The 8,389-nt window shown below is 35.5% G+C and overlaps 1 non-coding gene across 1 annotated transcript; it reads right to left on the bottom strand.

Annotated features, from left to right (window-relative positions):
- Nucleotides 1–8,194: 8,194 nt before the first annotated feature.
- LOC136380224 (U6 spliceosomal RNA) lies at nt 8,195–8,303 on the bottom strand. Its single transcript, XR_010746900.1, has one exon. It is a non-coding gene; the product is annotated as a U6 spliceosomal RNA (small nuclear RNA).
- Between the last annotated feature and the right edge of the window lie 86 nt (nt 8,304–8,389).

The raw sequence follows: 8,389 nt of genomic DNA, 5'->3' as shown, positions 1-8,389 counted from the left end.
ATCAGATAAAGACTTTAAAAACATGGTTACAAAGTATGCTTTAGAAACTTATTGAGAAATACAACAATATGAAAATGACATAAAAACCATAAAAATGTCAAAAATAAAAAATATAGTACCTGAAATAAAGAATATACTAGAAGGGAAAATGTTAGTATAAATAAAGCAGAGAACAGAATCAGTGACTTGAAAGACAAGGTAGCAAAAAACATTCAATCAGAGTAGCAAAATGAAAAAAGGATTTAAAAAAAATGAGGATAACTTAAGGAACATTACAGACAACATAAATTGTAACAAAGTGAGAATTTCAACAAAGAACAACCATAAAAAAAGGACAGAAAGCATAAAAAGGAACCAGTCATAAATGAAGAATATAATATCTGATATCAAGAACACACTGGAAGGGCCTGACCAGGTGGTGGCACACTGGATAGAGTGTTCGAAACCCCAAGGTCACCTACCTGAGCATAGGTCTCATTTAATTTGAGCAAGGCTCACCAGCTTAAGCTCAAGGTCACTAGTTTAAGCAAGGGGTCACTCAGTCTGCTGTAGCCCCCCCCCCCAGTCAAGGCACATATAAGAAAGCAATCAATGAGCAACTAAGGTGCCACAATGAAGAACTGATGCTTCTCATCTCTCTCCCTTCTGGTCTGCCTGTCCCTACTTGTCTCTCTCTCTATCTCTCTCTGTCTCTGTCAGAAAACAAAACAAAAACAAAAAACAACAACAAAAAAAACCCCACCACACTGGACGGAATAAACAGGAGGTTAGATGTAGCTGAAAACTGAATCAGAGATTTGCAAGATGATGTTAAAACAAACAAACAAAATAATACCCAATCAGAGTAACAAAACAAAAAAAAAACTTAAAAAAAATGATAGTTTAAGGGAGCTTTGGGGCCACATGAAGCATAACAACATTTGTATCACAGTAGTACCAGAAGAAGAAGAGGGAGAGCAAGGTATCAAGAACCCATTTGAAGAAATAATAAACCAAAAGTTTCCTTATCCTGGTAAAGAAAAACAAAAAACAAAAAACACAAGTCTCAGAAGCACAGAGCATTCCAAACAAGTGAACACAAAAAGGCCAACATTGATAAGCATCATAATTAAAATGGCAAATGTAAAAGACAAAGAGAAAAGCAGTTAGTTACCTACAAAGAAACTCCCATAAGACTGTCAGCTGATTTTTAAACAGAAACACTTCAGGCCAGAAAGGACTGGCATGAAATATTTCACTTCAGGCCAGAAGGGACTGGCATGAAATATTTAAAGTGATGAAAAGCAAGGACCTATAACCAAGACTACATTATACAGCAAGGCTGTTACTTAAAATTAAAGAAGAATTAAAGAACTGTCCACACAAGAAAAAGCTAAAGCAGTTTGTTACAACCACACCAGTACCACAAGAAATGTTAAAGGGTTTTCCAAGAAGAAGGAGAAGGAAGGGGAGAAGAAGGAAGAGGAGATGAGGAAGGAGACGTAGAAGCAGAATATATTTAAAAATATATAAAATGCCAATAAATACATACCTATCAGTAATCACTTTAAATGTAAATGGCTTAAATGCCCCAATCAAATGACATAGGAAAGCTGAATGGGTAAGAAAACAAGAGGCCCACCTTGGAACAGAAGATACACACAGTCTAAAAATTGAGGGATGGAAAAGGATATTTCATGCAAATGAAAATTTTAAAAAGCTGGGGTAAAGGCCTTGGCCAGTTGGCTCAGTGGTAAAGTTTCATTCTAGCGTGTGGATGTCCTAGGTTGATTACTAGTCAGAGCACACAGGAGAAGTGACCATCTGCTTCTCCACCTCACCCCCTTCTCCTCCTTCTCTCTCCCTCTCTCTTTCTTCCCCTCCTACAGCCATGGCTTGACTGGTTGAAGCACATCAGCCCCAGGCACTGAGGAAAGCTCTGAGAAGCCTCTGCCTAAGGAGCTAAAAATAGTTCGGTTGCAAGCATGGCTCAAGATAAGCAGAGCATTGGCCCCAGATGGGGGTTGTTGGGTAGGTCCTGGTCAAGGTGCATACTGGAGACTGTCTCTCTACCTCTCCTCCTCTTACATGAAAATAAATAAATAAATAAATAAATAAATAAATAAATAAATTTTAAAAAAGCTAGAGTAACAATACCTATATCTGACAAAATGGACTGGCAACAAAAGTTATAGTAAGAGACAAAGAAGGACACTACATAAATGGTAAAGAGAACAATCCAACAACAGAATATAACCCTTGTAAACATTTATACACCCAACAGGAGCACCTATATATATAAAATAAATCAATAAATAGATCTTTCAGACAGAAAAGTAATAAGGAAATGGTGACCTTAATGACACACTAGATCAGTTGTACTTAATTGATATATTCAGTTCATTTCACCTTGAAGAGGAGAATGTACATCCTTTTCAAGTGCACATAGAAACATTTTGTAGAATAGACCACTACTGAACACAAAACTTTAAACAGCCCCATCAAGAAAAACAGAGAGAGAATTCAAATGCATAAACTCCGAAATGAGAGAAATAACAACCAACACTAAAAAAATGCAAAGGATTGTAATGAAATATGATAAACAACTATATGTCAACTTATTGAAAAATCTGTATGAAATAGATAAATTCCTGGAAACATACAACCTCCCAAAACTTAATCATGAAGAATCAGAGAATTTGATTAGATAGATTACAACTAATAAAACTGAAGTAGTAATTAAAATACTTTGACAAACAAAAGGCTTGGACTGGATGGCTTTGTAGGTGAATATTATCCAACATTGAAAGAAAAACCAACACCAATCCTGGAAGTATTCCAAAAAAATTGAGCAGAAGAAAAAACATCCTTGCTCGTTTTACAAGGCCAGCATAATCCTAATTCCCAAACAAGATAAAGATACTACAAAGAAATAAAATTATAGGCCAATATTCCTGATTAACATAGATGTAGAAATCCTCAACAAAATATTAATAAACCAGATCCAGCAATATCTTAAAAAGATCATATATTATGATTAAGTGGGATTTATTCTGGGGATGCAAGATTGATATAATATCCACAAATCAATAATTGTGATACATCACATAACTAAATGAAGAGTAAAAATTACGTGATCATAAAAATAGATGTAGCAAAAGTGTTTGACAAAATCCAGCATCCATTTATGATAAAAACTCTAAGCAAAGTAAAAACCGAGGAAAGATATCTCAATATTATAAAAGCCATATATGTTAAAATCACAGCCAACATCAAACTCAATGGGCAAAAGCAACATATTTTACTTAAGATCAGAAATAAGACAGGGATTCCACTTTCACTACTCTTATTCAGCATAGTGTTGGAATTTCTAGCCACAGAAATCAGACTAGAAGAAATAAAAGGCATTAAAATGGAAAGAAAAAAAAATAAAACTGTCATTATTTGCAGATGACATGATACTGTATATAAAGAACTCTAAGGATTCCACCAAAAAACTACTAAAATTTATAAAGTCAGTGAAGTAGTAGGATACAAAAATAAATATCCAGAAATCAGTTTTCTTTTTATACATCAATAATAAACTATCAGAAAGGGAAATCAACAAGCCAATCACATTTACAGCTGCATCAAAAATAAATGCTTAAAAATAAATTTAAACAATGATGTTAAAGACCTGCACTCAGAAAACTATAAGATACTGAAGAAAGTGATTGAGGGAGATAAAATAAATGGAAGCATATGCCATGTTCATAGATAGAAGAATTAACATTATTAAAATGACCATATAAGACCCAAAGTAATCTATAAAATCTAAACAATTCCTATAAGATATCAACAACATATTTTTAAGAACTAGAACAGGTATTCCAAAATTTACATGAAACCACCAAAAACTCTGAATAGACCCAGTAATCTTGAGACAGAAGAACATAGTTGCAGAAATCATGCCATCTGATATCAGACTATACTAAAAGGCCACAGAACCAAAACAGCATGGTACTGACATAAGAACAGACACAGAGACTTATAGATATAGAGAAAAGTGGAATGGTTAACAGAGGGAGGAGAGTAAAGAGAGCCAAATGTACAATGAAGAAAAATTATCTGACCTTGGATGATGGATATAAAACTCAATGAACATTTCAAATGCTATAGAAATGTTTATCTGAAACCTATGTGTTCTTGTGGTCCAATTTCACTCTATTAAATTTGATTTCTAAAAAAATTCACAGAAACAAACCAACAAACAAAAAAGACATATAGATCAATGAAACAGAATAGAGAGTCCAGAAATAAACCTATGCTTTTATTATGGTTAATTGAAATTTGACAAAGAAGGCACAAACATATAAGGGGTAAAGATAGTCTATTTAGTAAATAGTGTTGGGAAATTTTTACTGATATGTGCAAAAAATAAATAAAACTAGACCATCTTCTTACTCCATACACAAGACTACACTCAAAATGGAGTAAAGATTTAAATGTAAGACTCAAAACCATACAAATCCTAGAAGAAAACATAGGCACTAAAGTCTCAGACATTTCTCATACCAATAACTTTTCTGATATGTCTGTTTGGGAAAGTAAAAAAAGAGAATAAATAAACAAAGGGGACTACTAAAACATTTTTGTACAGAGAAGGAACCTCAACAAGATGAAAAGACAACCCACTGAAAGGGGGAACATATTTGTCAATGATACATCTGTTAAGAAGTTAATGTTCAAAATTTATAAAGAACCTATACAACCCCACACCAAAAAAAAAATCCAATTATACACTTCTCCAAAGAAGACATACAGATGGCCAATAGACATGTAAAGATGTTAAATGTCACTAATTATCAGAGAAATGCAAATTAAAGCCACAATGAGATATTACCTTACACCTGTCAGACTGTCCACCATCAATAAATCAATAAACAACAAGTGCTGACATATATAATGGAGAAAGGGAATCCTTATGCACTGTTGGCAGGAATGTAAATTGGTACAGTCTCTGTGGGAAACACTATGGAGTTTTCTCAAAAATTAAAAATGGAAATGCTTTATGACCCAGAAATCCCTCTTATGAGAATACATTCAAAGAAACCTGAAACACTAATTTGAACGAATATATGCACCCCTATTTCCTCTGCACATTATTTACAATAGCCAAGATCTGGAAGCAGCTTAAGTGCCTGTAATTAGGTGAGTGAATAAAAAAATAAAAAGTAGTACATTTATACAATGAAATACCACTCTGCTGTAAAAAGGAAGGAAATCTTTCCTTTTGCTACAGCATGCATGAACCTGGAGAGTACTATGCTAAGCAAAATAAGACAGAGAAAGACAAATACTATATGATTTTACTTATATATGGAATCTAATCAACAAATAAACAAGCAAAATAGAAACAGACACATAGATGTAGAGCATAGACTGATGGCTGTCAAAGGGGATGAGGCAGAGGGGCAGGGTGAAAAAGGTGAAGAGATTAAGCAAAAAAAGAAAAAAAATGATGCAGATAGACAGGACTACAGTATGTTCATTACCAGAGGATAAGGGGAGTGTGGAGAGGTAGAAACAAGTAAAGTAGTAATAAGTGGTTGATGGAAAGAGAGTTGACTTGGGGTGGTGAACACACAATAAAATATACAGGTGATATATTATAGAATTATACATCTGAAACCTATATAATTTTATTAACCAATGTCAGCTCAATAAACTCAATAATTTTTTTAACAAGATTTTAGGCACTGGACAAGAAAAAAGTATTTTTTATAAGAGTAAGCAATGCTAGCTACCACAATAAACAGACCCCATATCTAAAAGCAATAAAACTAAGTTTTTGCTCACATGAGTCTAAGTGGCTCCCATTTACCTTGCAGCTATGCCCTCTAGGGCATGTGGCCTTTAGATCCACCACAAGGAAGATGAAGAGAGCTGTAGAATTATTCTGGGTACTCTGAAGTGCCAGGCTTGTGAGGGCACTCCATTAATTCCACACACATTTCATTAGTCAGAAATGAATCATATATCTACAACTAAACCACAATGGAGACTGGGAAATCTAGTCTTCTGTATCTGAGGTAAGAAAATGGTATATTGTAAATATACAACCTGTCATTGAATTTCTGTGAGGGCCAGAGTGATACACTAAAACATTTCTCATGGATAGCTTCCACATTGAACATATTGCCATTGCTACTAAGCACCAGTGATGCTAGGATCCTTGCAGTCCAAGAAACCAGTTGTGAACCAGCCGCCTGCCTGGAATGCTATTCTGATTCATGGAAGTGTCTAACTTTACCATAGTTTGCACTCTGAGTACATCAAGACTAGGAGTTTCCTTCCTTAAAAAAATTAAGAATGCAAGTGTTTTGGCACACCTCCTATTTCCATAATATCAACTTATTTTGGCTAAGAGTACCAAGGAAGGAAGATGCTCTCTGTACCACACAGGGGGCCTGCTTTTGTGATGTGCACACAACAGTCATCACATGGGTGAAGAAAACAAAACTTACCTGTCAATCTCACTGCTTGTTGGCTGAGCCACCTTGGCTTCTGAAGATTCTAAAGTGTGATTTTCCTGTGCTACCCCCTTGTTTGCCCTTTCACATCACTCTCCTTCAAATCTAGATCTTGTCCAGATGTGATAAATTGACCAAAGCTACTTTCCATGACAAGATATAGCTTCCAGGAACTTCACGGATGTGACTGATATAGCTTTACCCTAAAAGGCTGAAATTAAAATGTGTAAAATTGTCATACATAGCAATGATGTTCAAAGATTTAAGTAATTGCAAATGAAAAATACTAAAAATTGTTAAAAGAAATATTTTCTTACCCTTAAATGATTCAGTTTGCATTTCCTTAAAAAAAAGGAGGAGATGGAGGGAATAGTCTGCTATCTAAGCACAGTACAATTACCATAATGAGTAGTTAACATTGATGTAATAACATGCTCTAATCTACAGACTTTATTTTGGTCTCTTCCATTTTTTAAAATTTTTTGACAGAGACAGAAGGACAGAGAGAAGGACAGATAGGGCCAGACAGATAGGAAAGGGAGAGAGATGAGAAGCATCAATTCTTTGTTGCAGCTCCTTAGTCTCCTTAGTTGTCCACTGATTGCTTTCTCACATGTGCCTTGATGGGGAGTGCTACAACAGAGTGAGTGACTCCTTGCTCAAGCCAGCAACCTTGGGCTCAAACTAACGACCATTGGGCTCAAGTCAGCGACCCGGTGCTCAAGCCAGTGAGCCCATGCTCGAGCCGGATGAACCCGCATTCAAGCTGATGACCTCACGGTTTCAAATTTCTGCATCCTAGTCTGATGCTCTATCCATTGCACCACTGCCTGGTCAGGCCCAAGGATGTTATTTTACAGCAAAAAGAAATCCGGTGTCATGTGTTGTTAATCCGCTAAAGTTTTTCTTAATCTGGAACCATTGTTTTATGACAATGATGTTTTGAAGAGTACAGACCCAGTGTTTTGGAAAATGTTCCTCAATTTTCACTTACCTGATACTCCCTGACAATTAGAAATCGATTATGCTTTGTTTAGCAAGAATATTATTGAGTAATATTGTGTTTTCTAGTAAATCATATCAAAAAGCACACGGTATTTATTTGCCCCATTTTACTCATGATGTAAACTTTGATCACTTCACTAAACTTCTAGACATCTGTCAGGTCTCATTACTGTACTTACCATTTTTCCCTTTGTTATTAGCAAGTATGTTGTGAAGAGATACTCTGCAATTATGTTAATATCCTGTTATTCCTCAGACTTTCACCTGTTAATTTCAGCATCCCTGATGACTATGGCATGAATCAGTTTTGTTATGATGGTTGTAAAATTGTGAATTCTATTTTTTTTAAAGTAGACAGTAGGGGACATGGTGAGACAGACTCCCACCTGCACCCAGACCGGGATCCACCTGGCAACCCTTGTCTGGGGCTGATGCAGGAATCAATTGAGCTATTTTTAGCACCTGAAGCTAATATGTTCAGACCAACCAATCTGTTCTCAGCATCCTGGCTGAAGCTCAAACCAATCGAGCCACTGGCTGTAGGAGGGGAAGAGAAAGAGGGAGGGGAGAGAAGCAGATGGTTGCTTCTCTTCTGTGCTCTGACTGGGAATTAAACCAGGGACATTTGTACACCAGGCCGATGCTCTATCTATTGAACCAATGAGCTAGGGCACTGTGATTTTCTAAAATAATCAATTCAAAATATGAACACACTTTAGGAATTTGTGTCATTCTTGTACATGGGTCATGCCCATCTTTTCTGTAGTTCTAATTTTAATATATGGACTTCTCACCAAAGAAAAATCACTAAAAAGATATTTCAAAAAGAGAAGGAGAAGAATTCATAATCTCAGTCCTTACATAACTTCATTTCATCATATATTTTCCAGTTT

Source organism: Saccopteryx leptura, chromosome 8 (genome assembly GCF_036850995.1).
Source record: "Saccopteryx leptura isolate mSacLep1 chromosome 8, mSacLep1_pri_phased_curated, whole genome shotgun sequence".
NCBI classification, from domain to species: Eukaryota; Metazoa; Chordata; class Mammalia; order Chiroptera; family Emballonuridae; genus Saccopteryx; species Saccopteryx leptura.
This window is presented reverse-complemented; position numbering and strand designations above follow the sequence as displayed.